This window comes from Macaca mulatta, chromosome 14 (assembly GCF_049350105.2).
Source record: "Macaca mulatta isolate MMU2019108-1 chromosome 14, T2T-MMU8v2.0, whole genome shotgun sequence".
NCBI classification, from domain to species: domain Eukaryota; kingdom Metazoa; phylum Chordata; class Mammalia; order Primates; family Cercopithecidae; genus Macaca; species Macaca mulatta.
The window spans coordinates 86943772-86959336 of NC_133419.1; the positions used below are offsets into that span (position 1 = coordinate 86943772).

Below are 15565 nucleotides of genomic sequence, written 5' to 3' on the forward strand. Positions count from 1 at the left end.
TCTGAAGTCATTAGGCAGTGCTACCTATCACACCGTGAGGGGGCTGAGCATGCTTTTGTGCCAGCTCAGGTCACTCTTCCTCTTCTTAAAAGCCACCAGTTCCCCTCCTGTGATGATAACTTATTAACCTTTGGGCAGAGCCCTCATGATCCAATCACCTCTTAAAGGCCCCACCTCTCAGTACTGCCACATTGGGGTTAAAATTTCAACATAAGTTTTGGAATCTAAAACTGCTCTTAAAAATAGTCTATTGGCCGGGCGCGGTGGCTCAAGCCTGTAATCCCAGCACTTTGGGAGGCGGAGACAGGCGGATCACGAGGTCAGGAGATCGAGACCATCCTGGCTAACACGGTGAAACCCCGTCTCTACTAAAAAGTACAAAAAACTAGCCGGGCGAGGTGGCAGGCGCCTGTAGTTCCAGCTACTCGGGAGGCTGAGGCAGGAGAATGACGTAAGCCCGGAAGGCGGAGCTTGCAGTGAGCCGAGATTGCGCCACTGCACTCCAGCCTGGGTGACAGAGCGAGACTCCGTCTCAAAAAAAAAAAAAGTCTATTAAAAAAAGAAAAAAAGAAAAGAAGGACCTTTGTGGTGAAACGACTGAACCATTAGGCTTTTATCAGGTTTTTTCAGCCATGTAAAAGTAGGTTTGCCTCCATTGACAGATGAATGAATAAACAAAATGTAGTATATACATACAATGAAATTATCACTCAACCTTAAAAAGGAAGGAATTTTTGACACATGCTACATGTAAGATACACAAATGAAATTAAAATGACTTTACAAAATAATTATGCTATTTTTTAATTGATGTTTTTCCTAGAGAACTTGGAAGGCCTTTGATTATTTTTATTGGCTTTTACATTTATTTCACAAAAATTCAAAAAACCTTTTTAGTATCTGAATTGTGAAGTACAATTATGTGTACACTTAAAAGTAAAATAGCATTTTATAATTTTTAAATGCCATTACTGTTTTATGCCTGTGCTTTTGTCAGTTTCTCAGTCAAACTGTTACAGTAGGTGGCTAGTCAGGCATGAGCAGGGCAGGAGAGGGCTTCGCCTGACCAAGTATGTCAGGCAACCACGAGGTGATGGTCAAGGCATTATTAACTGTCTCTCTGAAATAATAATTGGTCACAGCCAGCACCAGGGAAAGTCAGTCTCCTTATAGATAGAAAAAAATTGAAACTGGTGATCAGTACCTTCCCAATAGGATCTCAGGAGCTGGCAAATGGGCTGAAGTTTGTGCATTGACAGGTGAAATGGCGGGGTTTAACTGGTATGTGACCTTCTGGGGGCATTCCACCAGTAAAGGGAAGAACGCCTCAGGTGAGCGTGCCTACAACTCCAATATGCACGCTGCACATGCTCACCTCCCAAGTGCTGGCAGGCCACTGTGCATGCGGCAACCCACCCCAAGGGAAGAATCAGGGGAGAAGGGATGCAAGACCCTGAAAGTATGCCAGCATATAAAACCCCAAGTCAAAAGGTCAAAGTGCATACTTGTCCTTCAAGTTGTCCACTTGGCCCTCTGCCAAGTGTACTTTCCTTCCTTTTGTTCTTGCTCTAAAGCTTTTTAATAAACTTTCACTCCTGCTCTAAAACTTGCCTTTGTTTCTCCTTCTACTTCATGCCCCACAGTCAAATTCTTTCTTCTGAGGATGCAAGAGTTGAGGTTGCTGCAGACCTGTATGGATTCGTCACCTGTAACAAAAGGGTTTGCTTATGTGATGATGATGATTCTCAATAATGACAAGCCCAAATTACAACTGACCATTCTGTCACAACTGATTATTTGTTTGTTTTTGAGATAGGTTCTTGCTCTGTTGCCCAGGCTGGAGTGCAATGGTGCAGTCTCAGCTCACTGCAACTTCTTCCTCCGAGGTTCAAGGGATTCTCTTGCCGCAGCCTCCCAAGTAGCTGGGATTACAGGTGTGTGCTACCACACCCAACTAATTTTTGTAGTTTTAGTAGAGATGGGGTTTCAACATGTTGGCCAGGCTGGTCTCAAACTCCTGACCTCAAGTGATCCACTTGCCTCAGCCTCCCAAAGTGCTGGGATTACAGGCATGAGCCACTGTGCCTGGCCACAACTGATTATTTTGTTAGAGCCTGACCCAGAGAATCCATTACCAGTTTTAGTGCTGTAGGTTTTTTCTTTAATCTCCTGTTTTCATGAACTTCATCAAATATCTAATTGAGCACTGAGGTTCAGTCCCAACAAATGTTTGATGCTGTCAGAGGCATGTGAACCAGAGCAACTCCATTTTAAATAGGAACTAGGCAAAAATGGGGCTGCATTCCCAGATGGTTAAGGCATTCTTAGTCCCAGGATGAGATAGGAGGTTGGCACAAGATACAGGTCATAAAGACCTTGCTGATAAAATAGGTTGTATTAAAGAAGCTGGCTAAAACCCACCAAAACCAAGACGGCAATGAGAGTTACCTCTGGTTGTTCTCACTGCTACACTCCCACCAGTACCATGACAATGTCATGCCATGGCAACATCAGGAAGTTACCGTATATGGTCTAAAAAATGGGAGGCAGGAATAATCCACCCCTTGTTTAGCATATCATCAAGAAATAACCATAAAAATGGGCAACCAGCAGCCCTCAGGGCTGCTCTGTCTGTGGAGTAGCCATTCTTTTATTTCTTTACTTTCCTCATAAACTTGCTTTCACTTTATGGGGCTCATCTTGAATTACTTCTTGTGGGAGATCCAAGAACCCTCTCTTGGGGTCTGGATCCAGACCGCTTTCCGGTAACAATACCCTTGTAAACCAAGAATAAAATTCTAAGCCACTCAGCTTACTGAATGGACTCCTTTTGGCCAAGGGGATCCCAAATAAAAAACTTGTTAAGGCCATGATGGGAAGTGGAGGTTGAGGTCAGACATGCTTTGTTATGCCCTCTTCCCTTTGGAGTTTAGGCACAACTGACCAGCATTAACATTAAAATAGAAATCATAAGACTGATAAAACAGGCTGTTGTTAGTAATAAGATACCCGACTCCAGCCTGACTCTCTGGTATAACATCACATGACAGTGGCCCTAAAGGAAATCAAAGTATTTTATTCCAAAATATATTTCTTTGACATATTTTGGAATGGCCCTGCAAAGCTGTCTCCTGTGGGGGAAATTTGCATTCTTTAGAGAATCCCCTTCTCTTTACAAGTCTTTTCCTAATCCAGGAGAGATTTAATATATTTTAAGGTCTGATAGACATTTATTATCTATTCTCCCAGAAGCCTGTTACTTAGAGGCTTCATCTACATAACAAGAACCTTGGCTTCCACGTGGTGAGGTAGCTCATGCTTATAATCCCAGCACTTTGGGAGGCCAAAGCAGGTGGATCACGAGGTCAGGAGCTCAAGACCAGCCTGGTGGAACCAGTGAAACCCTGTCTCTACTAAAAAATACAAAAATTAGCCAGGCATAGTGGTGTGTGCCTATAGTCCTTGCTACTTGGGAGGCTGAGGCAGAAGAATTGCTTGAACCTGGGAGGTGGAGGTTGCAGGGAGCCAAGATCGCACCACTGCACTCCAGCTTGGGCAACAGAGTGAGACTTGTCTCAAAAAAAACATAATAAATAAATAAAAAGAACCTTGGCTTCCACAACCCCCCTTATCTTAAGCATTTCTTTATGTCGACTTCCATTTCTCAAGCAAAGCTTAATCCTTTTAACCAACTGTCAATCAGAAAATCTTTGAATGCATCTATGATCTGGAAGCACCCCTCCACCTGAGAGACAGGACTAGCTGGATTTCTTAGGCCAACTAAGAATCCCTAAGCCTAGCTGGGAAGGTGACCGCTTCCACCTTTAAACACTTAGGGTTTACAAGTTAGCTCACACTCAACCAATCAGATAGTAAAGAGATCTCACTAAATGCTAGTTAGGCAAAAGCAGGAGGTAAAGAAATAGCCAATCATCTATTGCCTGAGAGAGCACAGCGGGAGGGACAAGAATCGGGATATAAACCCAGGCATTCGAGCCAGCAAGGGCTACCCTCTTTGGGTCCCCTCCCATTGTATGGGAACTCTGTTTCCAGTCTATTTCACTCTATTAAATCTTGCAACTGCACTCTTCTGGTCTGTGTTTGTTACGGTTTGAGCTGAGCTTTCGCTCGCTGTCCACCACCGCTGTCTGCCACCATCACAGACCCGCTGCTGACTTCCATCCCTCTGGATCCGGCAGGGTGACCGCTGTGCTCCTGATCCAGCGAGGCACTCATTGCTGCTCCTGATCAGGCTAAAGACTTGCCATTGTTCCTGCATGGCTAAGTGCCCAGGTTCTTCCTAATCGAGCTGAACACTAGTCACTGGGTTCCACGGTTCTCTTCCGTGACGGCTTCTAATAGAGCTATAACACTCACCACATGGCCCAAGATTCCATTCCTTGGAATCCGTGAGGCCAAGAACCCCAGGTCAGAGAACATGAGGCTTGCCACCATCTTGGAAGCGGCTCGCCACCATCTTGGGAGCTCTGTGAGCAAGGACCCCCGGTAACACGCCCACATCCCCTACTCCCTGCTTTGAGATAACCTGCCTTTTATACTTTACATGTATTGATTTTTGTCTTTGCCTATAACGTCTGTCTCTCTAAAATGTATAAAACCAAGCTATAATCCAACTACCTTGGGCACATGTTTTCAGGACCTCCTGAGGCTGTGTCACAGGCCATGACACTCATATTTGGCTTAGACTAAACCACTTCAAATATTTTAGAGTTTGGCTTTTTTTTGGTCAACCTTCAAGCCTCAAATAACAAAAGCAGTCCAATAAAGCACTGAAGTGAGGACCAGTTGTTACAGGAAAGGGGTCCCAATCCAGACCCCAAGAGAGGGTTCTTGGATATCATGCAAAAAAGAATTCAGGGCGAGTTCGCAGTACAAAGTGAAAGCAAGTTTATTAAAAAAATAAAGTGGTGACAGAGCAGCTACTCCATTGACAGAGTAGGATGTTCCTGAAAGTAAGAGGAGGAATGTGTCTGCTCTAGGTACAATGCTTGTATATATGGGGAGATGTGCTCCACTACAAGGGTTTGTGATAAAGGATTAATTTTCTTAATTACTATATTTTGCAAGAATTGATATTATCATCTTTAAAGCAAAATCAGGAATGCCTTTGTTCTCCAGATATCTGGGCATCTGGACATTCCCAAGTGTGGGTCTGTTTAGGAAACATTATTAACTTGTTCCCTTAACCGTAAACATTTCGAGGCTAGGAATGCCTAATTTTCTGAGAATGCAGCCCAGCAAGTCCCAGTCTTATTTTCCTAGCCCTCACTCAAAATGGAGTCGCTCTGGTTCAAACGTCTCTGACACAGTGACTGAGTATGCCCTTGGGTATGCACTACTTATTTTCTAGTGTCAACTCTTTCATTGACAGTGTATCTGTGTTTCTGAGAAAGGGATGGCCCGGGGAGTCAGAAAGGGAATCAGCCTTACAATCTCTCCAGCTACTGATACTTCTCTACAGTGAGCCACAGTGAGGGGGCGGGCAGTCGGCAGCCATATGGAGTGGGGTTCTGCTTCCCTGATCCAAAGAGGTTATTGTCTCTGTGTACAAACTAGACCTTTATAGAGCTTCAAGCTGCTCTTTACTAAAGAGTCAAGTGAACGTTCCTGAGTCACTTGGAGTCCATAGGCAGAGATCAGGCATTCAGCTTTTGGTCTGGTCTCTCCCACCTCTAAGCAAGAGGAGGGCAGGACCTCACCTCATAAGCCATCAGATGACAGGCTATCTCAGGAGCAATTCTCCGTTTCTTTTAGACAAGCCACGCTTTAGCCCTCAGAATAAAGTTTCAGCCCCTAGTTTCTTTTGCATTTCATAGATTTTCTTGCTTAATATACCCACTGAATGTACACATGTGTTCTTCCTGCTTTTTTGTCTCCATTTGTCTCTACAGGGAGAGAGATTCTGTAAAGAGAGAAGAACAGGGGGAGTGCACTGAGTGCTTTCCAGCTGCAGCTGGTTTCCCCCTAAAGTACCACAAATCAATGTGCCATTATGAGGATTAATTTTCATTCCATCACTATGCAATCTAATCTACATTAGAAGCATCTAATCTTCCTATTGACATTTGTCCCTTTCTTTTTCTGGTTTTCATTTCAAAGGACTCTCACATTAATGGCACATGGCTCTACTTAAGCAACCTGGTTAACTAAAGCTAGGATTTAAATGTTTCTCTTTAATCCTCAAGTTTAATCCTCTGATAATGGGGTGGAAGGGTGGATAGTCTCCTTTTATGCCACCACACAAGTTGGATATTTAGTTGTTTTATAAACTTCTAAGCAGACAAGTCCACAGATATTAAGCAGAAGGAAATTACTGGAAGACTGTTGAGACGCTCAGAGTGATGGGAGCTAGGACAATCAGACCTGGAAATGGGCAGGAATCAAGAGGGGATCTGGGGGATTGGCCATTAGGAACCCAGGCAATTTTTTTAAAGCAAGATAGTGAAAAGTGTATACCATCCCTGTGGGAATAACTTCCACATTTTCCTGCTGTCTGCCTGTCAACAGCTCAACAGTCTGAGCCCCAGAAAGAGCATCTGATGACTGATATTAGGTCACATACCTGGCCCCCGGTCCTGCAGAGTCAAGGAGGGCAAGGGTCTGTTTCCTTCGGCTTTGGTAATGGAATGTAGTTACCAGGAATGGCAGCCCCACTAAGATTATACACAATGTAGATCTGTGAATTCCAAAAGGAAATATGGAGGCTCTTAGGGCAGCCAAAACAAAACAAATGCCAACCAAAACTGTTTTTTTCTTTTGAGACAGAGTCTAGCTCTGTCACCCAGGCTGGAGTGCAATGGCACGATCTCGGCTCACCGCAACCTCCGCCTCCTGGGTTAAAGCCATTCTCCTGCCTCAGCCTCCCAAGTAGCTGGGACTACAGGCACACACCACCACGCCAGGCTAATTTTTGTATTTTTAGTAGAGATAGGGTTTCATCAGGCTGGCCGGGCTGGTCTCGAACTTCTGACCTCAAGTGATCCACCCGCCTCAGCCTCCCAAAGTCCTGGGATTACAGGTGTGAGCCACTGTGCCTGGCCAGAACTGTGTTTTCAATGGGCCAACTGAAATGTAGGAGAAAGGAATTCAGAAATAAGCATGGAAGGAAACAGGGAGGAGGGTGGAAGAAAATGGAAGTGAGCAAGAAAGCAGGAAACATTCAGTCAAGAAAAATTGTCCTTTGGCAATAGGTACATCTCTATGCAAGTCAGCGTGGCTTTTTTCCTCTAACGTGATTTTAAAAGCTCTCTGAAAGCTCAGAGAACAGAAAGCACATCTTGGTGATCTAGAAGTATAGTCATCTTCTTTCACCACCAGATGGTGCTTTATGTATAGAATGGAGGACAAGGATCCTGAGGATGTTCCCAAACACTTGCATGTTTATGAAGCTCTTTTACTTAACAATGATTCAAGAAATATTGGGTAAATGCAAGCCCAGATGAGGGACACCTAACCTAGCTGTACAGATAGGGAGGGGAGGGTTTCCTTACAACAGCTGAGGCTTGCACCCAAGGACAGGATAGAGATTGGGAGGTGAATTCCAATTTAAGAAAGAACCACCAGAAGCAGAGAGGCTTGAGAAAGCACATTGCCCTCTAGGAAACACAGGTGGTGGGCTGGGAATGGACAGTATTTCAGGTGGAGGAAACAGAATGAACAAAGGTGTGAAAAATGTACAAACAGATTTAAACTACGGCTATTCAACTGTTTAGCTTGTTATTGGGATTGTCTCAATTCTGCATCATATGACCTGACCTTGGAAAAGTGGGCCATCTGTTTAGGGTAATGATCTGATTCTATCCCTCAGAATACTCAGTTTTCCTTAGCCAGTCCTTGCTCTTTAGCTTCCCCATTTTCTTGTCCTTTTCTGTCCTATAGGTGTGTTGAAACTGACGCATTGCAAAACTGGTATTACATTAAATACACTGAACCCCAAATGCTTATGGAACACTTACACTATTTATACAGAAGAATAAGCAAAAGTGTCCGGGCACAGTGGCTCATGCCTGTAATCTCAGCATTTTGGGAGGCCAAGGATCATGTGAGGTCAGGAGTTCTAAAACATTCTGGCCAACATGGTGAAACCGTGTCTCTACTAAAAATACAAAAATTAGCAGGCTGTGGTGGCAGGTGCCTGTAATCTCAGCTACTCAGGAGGCTGAGGCAGGGGAATGGCTTGAACCCAGGAGGTGGAGGTTGCAGTGAGCCAAGTTTGTGCTACTGCACTGCAGCCTGGGCAACATAGAGAGACTCTATCTCAAAAAATGAAAGAAAGAAAGAAAGAAAGAAAGAAAGAAAGAAAGAAAGAAAGAAAGAAAGAAAGAAAGAAAGAAAGAAAGAAAGAGAGAGAGAGAAAGAAAGAGAGAGAGAGAGAGAGAGAAAGAAAGAAAGAAAGAAAGAAAGAAAGAAAGAAAGAAAGAAAGAAAAGAAAGAAAGAATAAACAAAAGCCCCTACCCTATAACACTGATGCATTCTGTTTGTATCTTATTCCGTGATTTAAGCAAACATTATGTATTGTGTCCTTATATGTCAGATACTGTTAGCACTTTACATGTATCTCACTTAATCCTTAATACAATGTGGAAATAAAATAATAAACATTTTATGGATGGTGAAACAGAAATGCAGAGAAATTGAATAGCCTGCTCAGGGTTTCCAGAATAGCAAAATTAAAGGCCTAGGGTTTAGTTTTCCACTAAAGATTCTCATGACTGGCTTCACATCATTTAGGTCTCTGCTCAAATGTAATCTTAGAGAAGCTACATTATTCTATCTGAAATAGACACCTCACTGTGCATCCAATTGTCCTGCCTTATTTTTCTTTGTAACGTTATTATATTATTTATATTTGTATTGTCTGTATCTCCTACTAGACTATGGTCTCTGTTAGGGCAGGCTCTTGGTTGTGTTTGCTGCTTATTACCACACTACCCAGAACAGAGCCTGGCACATAATAAGGAGCTCAACAAATTTTTGTTAGGAATAATTGACTCTTAGATCCAAACTCTTAGCCACTATGCTATATTTTGTCCCCAGACAGGATTAAGAAGGTTTACATTTTGAATATTCTGATACCAAAGAGCATGCTGCACAAAGTCTGTGCATGGAACGTGCCAAATAGTATGTAAACTAGGCCAGGTGTGGTGACTCACACCTGCAATCCCAGCACTTTGGGAGGCCAAGGTGGGTGGATCACCAGATCAGGAGATTGAGACCATGCTCGCTAACTCGGTGAAATCCCGTCTCTACTTAAAAAAAAAAAAAAAAAAATTAGCAGGGCGTGGTGGCGTGCGCCTGTAGTAGTCCCAGTTACTGGGAAGGTTGAGGCAGGAGAATGGCGTGAACCCGGGAGGCAGAGCTTGCAGTGAGCTGAGATCGTGCCACTGTACTCCAGCCTGGACGACAGAGTGAGACCCTCTCTCGGGGAAAAAAAAAAAAAAAAGTATGTAAACTGCCAGTCTATACTCTTAAAATTCGAGTTTAATTCACATACAGTAAAATAAATAATTTTTTTTTTAGATGGAGTCTTGCTCTGTCTCCCAGGCTGGAGTGCAGTGGTGCTCTCTCAGCTCACTGCAAGCTCCTCCTCCTGGGTTCACGCCATTCTCCTGCCTCAGCCTTCCCAGTAGCTGGGACTACAGGCACACGCTGCCATGCCGGGCTGATTTTTTGTATTTTTTTCAGTAGAGATGGGGTTTCACTGTGTTAGCCAGGATGGTCTTGATCTCTTGACCTCGTGATCTGCCCGCCCATGCCTCCCAAAGTGCTGGGATTACAGGCGTTAGCCACTGTGCCCGGCCAAAATAAATAAATCTTAAGTATGTATATATTTTTACAAATGCATACTCTTGTAACCACCAATCGTATCAAGATATAGAACATTTTTTAGCTCCCAAGGAAGCTGTCTTGTAATAACTTCCAGTCAATACCCTACTTCCCAGAGATAACTACTCTACTTCTATCACATAGGTTAGGTGCTGGGTCCTGAGCTTCACATAAATGCAATCATATAGTTTGTACTCTTATGTCTCCCTTCTTTTGCTCACCATAATATTTTGGAGATTTATCTATGTTCTGTATATCAGTGGTAGTTTATTCTTTTTTATTGTTGTGTTATATTCCATTGTATAAATAAATAACAATTTGTTTATACATTCACCTGCTAGTGGATGTTTAGGTTGTTGCCAAGTTTGGGTTATTAAGTATAAAGCTGCTTTAAATATTCTTATAAATTGTACTTGGCATGTTATTTTAGGGGGTATATACTGAGGAATAGAATTGCTGCATCATAAGGTAGATGTTTGTTTAGCTTTCTTTTCTGAAAAGTGCCTGTTCAAGTGTTTTGCCCATTTAAAAAGCTTTGTTATTGATCTGTAGAGTTATTTATGTATATAATCCTTTATCAGATGTAAGTATCGCAAATATATTCTCCTACTTTGTAATTGCCTATTCAGTTTCCTGCTAATGTATTTTGATAACAGAGGTTCTCAATTTTAATGAAGTCAAATGTATCAATTTTGTCTCTTAAGGTTAGTGCTTTTTCTGTCACTGTCTACCCCAAAGTTGTGAAGTTTAAGAAATCATTGTCTACCCCAAAGTTGTGAAGTTATTCTGTTTTCTTCTAAAGCTTGGTTCATATTTCACATTTGAGTATATGTTCCACCTTGAATTAAGTTTTGGATTTGTTGTGAGTTAAGAGTTTATTTTCTTCCCCATATGGATATACAGTTGTTGAAGCACCATTTAATAAAAACACTGTCACCTCTCCATTGAATTGTAGTAACACCTTTGTTATAAACTAAATGAATATATATGTACAGGGTATTTATGGACTCCGTTTTGTTACATTGGCCTATTTGCCTAACCTTGCACCAATACCACATTGTCTTAATTGCTGCCGCTTTATACTTGGTCTCGAACTCTGATAGTAAAGTTGTCAACTTTATTCTTCTTAAAGATTATTCTTGGCTATTTTAGGTTCTTTGCATTTCCATATAAATTTAAGATTTATCCTGTTGATGTTGACCAAATATTTTAAATGAGTTTTTATAGATTGGGTTTGCATCGAATCCACTTATCAAATTTGGGGAAATTGCCATCTTATCAATTTTCAGTCATTTGATTCATGCACATGATATAGTTCTTTATTTATTTAGGTCACTTTTAATTTCTCTCAGCAGTATTTTGTAGTTTTCACTATTAGCTTTGTGGAACTCTTCTTAAATTTGTTTCTAAATATTTGATTTTTAATGTTACTATAAATTACATTTTAAAATATTTCATTTTCTGATCATTTCTTGATAGTATATAGAAATATGCTTCGTTTTCATGTGTTGACTTTGTATCCAGAGAGTTTGCTAAATTAATTCTAATAGTCTGTATAGTTTCAGATTTTCTGTCTTCACAATCATGTAATACATAAATGAAAATAGTTTTACTTTTTGTTTTCAATCTTTATACCTTTTATTTCTCTTTCTTGCCTTACAGAACTGTCTTGGGCCTACAGCATAATGATGAACAACCATAGTGGTAGTAGAGATCACCATCTTTTCTTGACTTTGGGGAGAAAACTTTAACCACTGATAATGACACCGCTACAGGGTTTTATTACTAGATAACCCTTTGAGATTAAGGATGTTTTATTCAATTTCTCCTTTGTTGTGGATTTTTTTTCTAAAATCACCAATGCATGTTCAGCTTTATCAAATATGTTTTCTTCACCTATTAAGATGATCTTATTGTGCCCCTTCTTTCAATATTATGCTGTTAACATGGTGAATTCTAATGACAGAATTTTAAAATGTTAAATCAATCTTTTATTCCTTGAGTACATCTTTCTTTGTTATGGTATATTATGTATTTTTTACATTCCTGGAATCCCATTTATTGATTTTTTTGGTTTTGTTTTTAGAGACAGGGTCTTGCTCTGTCACCCAGACTGGAGTGCAGTGGTATGATCATAGCCCACTATAACCACATACTCCTGGGCTCAACTGATCCTCCCACGTCAGCCTCCTGAATAGCTAGGCCTACAGAGGCATGCCACTACACACAGCTAATGTAAACACATTTTTAGAAACAGGATCTCACTATGTTGCCCAGGCTGGTCTCAAACTCATGGGCTCAAGCAATCCTCTCACTTTTGACTTCCCAAAGTACTGGGATTACAGGCATGAGCCACTACACCCTGCCAATTTATTGATATTTTGTTAGGATTTTTACATCTATGTTCAAGAGAGATTCTAGACTATAAATTTCCTTACTTGTAATGTCATATTTTGGTATCAATGTTTTGCCAATCTTAAAAAGTGAGTGCAGACATGTCCTTTCTTTTTTAATTCTCTGGAATAGTTTGTGTAAATCCAGTATTATTTGTTCTTGAATTATTTGTAAGAACTCAGCATTAAAGCCATAAAAATCTGACATTTATTTGCAGGAAGTTTTTTTTTTTTTTAAATAAACATATGGAAGTAATTTGCTTTGTTTATGTCAGCACAAACTTAGTCATTTTCCACATACACCCTCCCAAGACTAAACCAGGAAGAAGTTGAATCCCAGAACAGACCAATAACAGGCTCTGAAATAGAGGCAATAATTACTAGCCTACCAACCAAAAAAAGTCCAGGACCAGACGGATTCACAGCCAAATTCTACCAGAGGTACAAAGAGGAGCTCGTACCATTCCTTCTGAAACTATTCCAATCAACAGAAAAAGAGGGAATCCTCCCCAACTCATTTTATGAGGCCAGCATCATCCTGATACCAAAGCCTGGCAGAACACAACAAAAAAAGAGAATTTTAGACCAATATCACTGATGAACATCGATGCAAAAATCCTCAATAAAATACTGGCAAACTGAATCCAACAGCACATCAAAAAGTGTATCCACCACGATCAAGTTGGTTTCATCCCTGGGATGCAAGGCTGGTTCAACATACACAAATCAATAAACGTAATCGATCATATAAACAGAACCAAGACAAAAACCACATGATTATCTCAATAGATGCAGAAAAGGCCTTTGACAAAATTCAACAGCCCTTCATGCTAAAAACTCTGAATAAACTAGGTAGTGATCGGATGTATCTCAAAATAATAAGAGCTATTTATGACAAACCCACAGCCAATATCATACTGAATGGGCAAAACCTGGAAGCATTCCCTTTGAAAACTGGCACAAGACAGGCATGCCCTCTCTCACCACTCCTATTCAACATAGTGTTGGAAGTTCTGGCCAGGGCAATGAGGCAAGAGAAAGAAATAAAGGGTATTCAGTTAGGAAAAGAGGGAGTCAAATTGTCCCTGTTTGCAGATGACATGATTGTATATTTAGAAAACCCCATCGGCTTAGCCCCAAATCTCCTTAAGCTGATAAGCAACTTCAGCAAACTCTCAGGATACAAAACCAATGTGCAAAAATCACAAGCATTCCTATACACCAATAACAAACAGAGAGCCAAATCATGAGTGAACTCCCATTCACAATTGCTTCAAAGAGAATAAAATACCTAGGAATCCAACTTACAAGAGATGTGAAGGACCTCTTCAAGGAGAACTACAAACCACTGCTCAATGAAATAAAAGAGGACACAAACAAATGGAAGAACATTCCATGCTCATGGATAGGAAGAATTAATATCATGAAAATGGCCGTATTTCCCAAGTGTAATTTAGAGATTCAATGCCATCCCCATCAAGCTACCAATGAGTTTCTTCACAGAACTGGAAAAAACTACTTTAAAGTTCATATGGAACCAAAAAAGAGCCTGCATTGCCAAGACAATCCTAAGCAAAAAGAACAAAGCTGGAGGCATCACGCTACCTGACTTCAAACTATACTACCAGGGAAAACAGCATGGTACTGGTACCAAAACAGAGATATAGACCAATGGAAGAGAACAGAGCCCTCAGAAATAATACCACACATCTACAACTATCTGATCTTTGACAAACCTTACAAAAACAAGAAATGGGAAAAGGATTCCCTATTTAATAAATGGTGCTGGGAAAACTGGCTAGTCAAATATGGAAAGCTGAAACTGGATCCCTTCCTTACACCTCATACAAAAATTAATTCAAGATGGATTAAAGACTTAAATGCTAGACTAAAAACCATAAAAACCCTAGGAGAAAACCTAGGCAATACCATTCAGGACATAGGCATAGGCAAGGAACTCATGACTAAAACACTAAAAGCAATGGCAACAAAAGCCAAAATTGACAAATGGGATCTAATTAAACTAAAGAGCACAACAAAAGAAACTACCATCAGAGTGAACAGGCGACCTACAGAATGGGAGAAAAGTTTTGCAATCTACCCATCTGACAAAGGGCTAATATCCAGAATCTACAAAGAACTCAAACAAATTTACAAGAAAAAAAACAACCCCATCAAAACGTGGGCAAAGGATATGAACAGACATTTCTCAAAAGAAGACATTTACGCAGCCAACAGACACAGGAAAAAATGCTCATCATCACTTGCCATCAGAGAAATGCAAATCAAAACCACAATGCGATACCATCTCACACCAGTTAGAATGGCGATCATGAAAAAGTCAGGAAACAACAGGTGCTAGAGAGGATGTGTAGAAAGAGGAACACTTTTACACTGTTGGTGGGACTGTAAACTAGTTCAACCATTGTGGAAAACAGTGTAGTGATTCCTCAAGGATCTAGAACTAGAAATACCATTTGACCACCCAGTGATCCCATTACTGGGTATATACCCAAAGGATTATAAATCGTGCTACTATAAAGACACATGCACATGTATGTTTATTGCAGCACAATTCACAATAGCAAAGACTTGGAACCAACCCAAATGTCCATCAATGACAGACTGGATTAAGAAAATGTGGCACATATACACCATGGAATACTATGCAGCCATAAAAAAGGACGAGTTCATGTCCTTTGCAGGGACATGGATGAAGCTGGAAACCATCATTCTGAGCAAACTATTGCAAGGACAGAAAACAAAACACTGCATGTTCTCACTCATAGGTGGGAACTGAACAATGAGAACACTTGGACACAGGGTGGGGAACATCACACACCGGGGCCTGGGAGGACAGGGAGGGATAACATTAGGAGAAATACCTAATGTAAATGAAGAGTTAATGGGTGCAGCACACCAACATGGCACATGTATACATATCTAACAAACCTGCATGTTGTGCACATGTACCCTAGAACTTAAAGTATAATAAAATAAAAAATAAAAACAACAAAGGAACTCATCCCCCCATCAAAAAAAAAACAAAAACAAAAACAAAACGTAGTCTTTTTCTTGTTTTTTGAGACGGAGTCTTGTTCTGTCACCCAGGCTGGAATGCTGTGGCACAATCTTGGCTCACTGCAACCTCTGCCTTCCGGGTTCAAGCGATTCTCCTGCCTCAGCCTTCCAAGTAGCTGGGATTACAGGTGTAAGTCACCATGACTGGCTAATTTTTGTATTTTTAGTAGAGATGGGGTTTCACTATGTTGGCCAGGCTGGTCTCCAACTCCTGACCTCCAGTGATCCACCCTTTTCGACCTCC

At 41.0% G+C, this 15565-nt stretch overlaps 1 long non-coding RNA gene across 1 annotated transcript in view; it reads right to left on the bottom strand.

Annotated features, from left to right (window-relative positions):
- Nucleotides 1-1575: 1575 nt before the first annotated feature.
- The window catches only part of LOC114672372 (uncharacterized), an 82006-nt gene continuing 68016 nt past the window's right edge, over nt 1576-15565 (bottom strand). The window contains exon 2 of the long non-coding RNA XR_013404244.1: nt 1576-1706. This is a non-coding gene — a long non-coding RNA (uncharacterized LOC114672372). The remainder of the gene's footprint in view (nt 1707-15565) is intronic.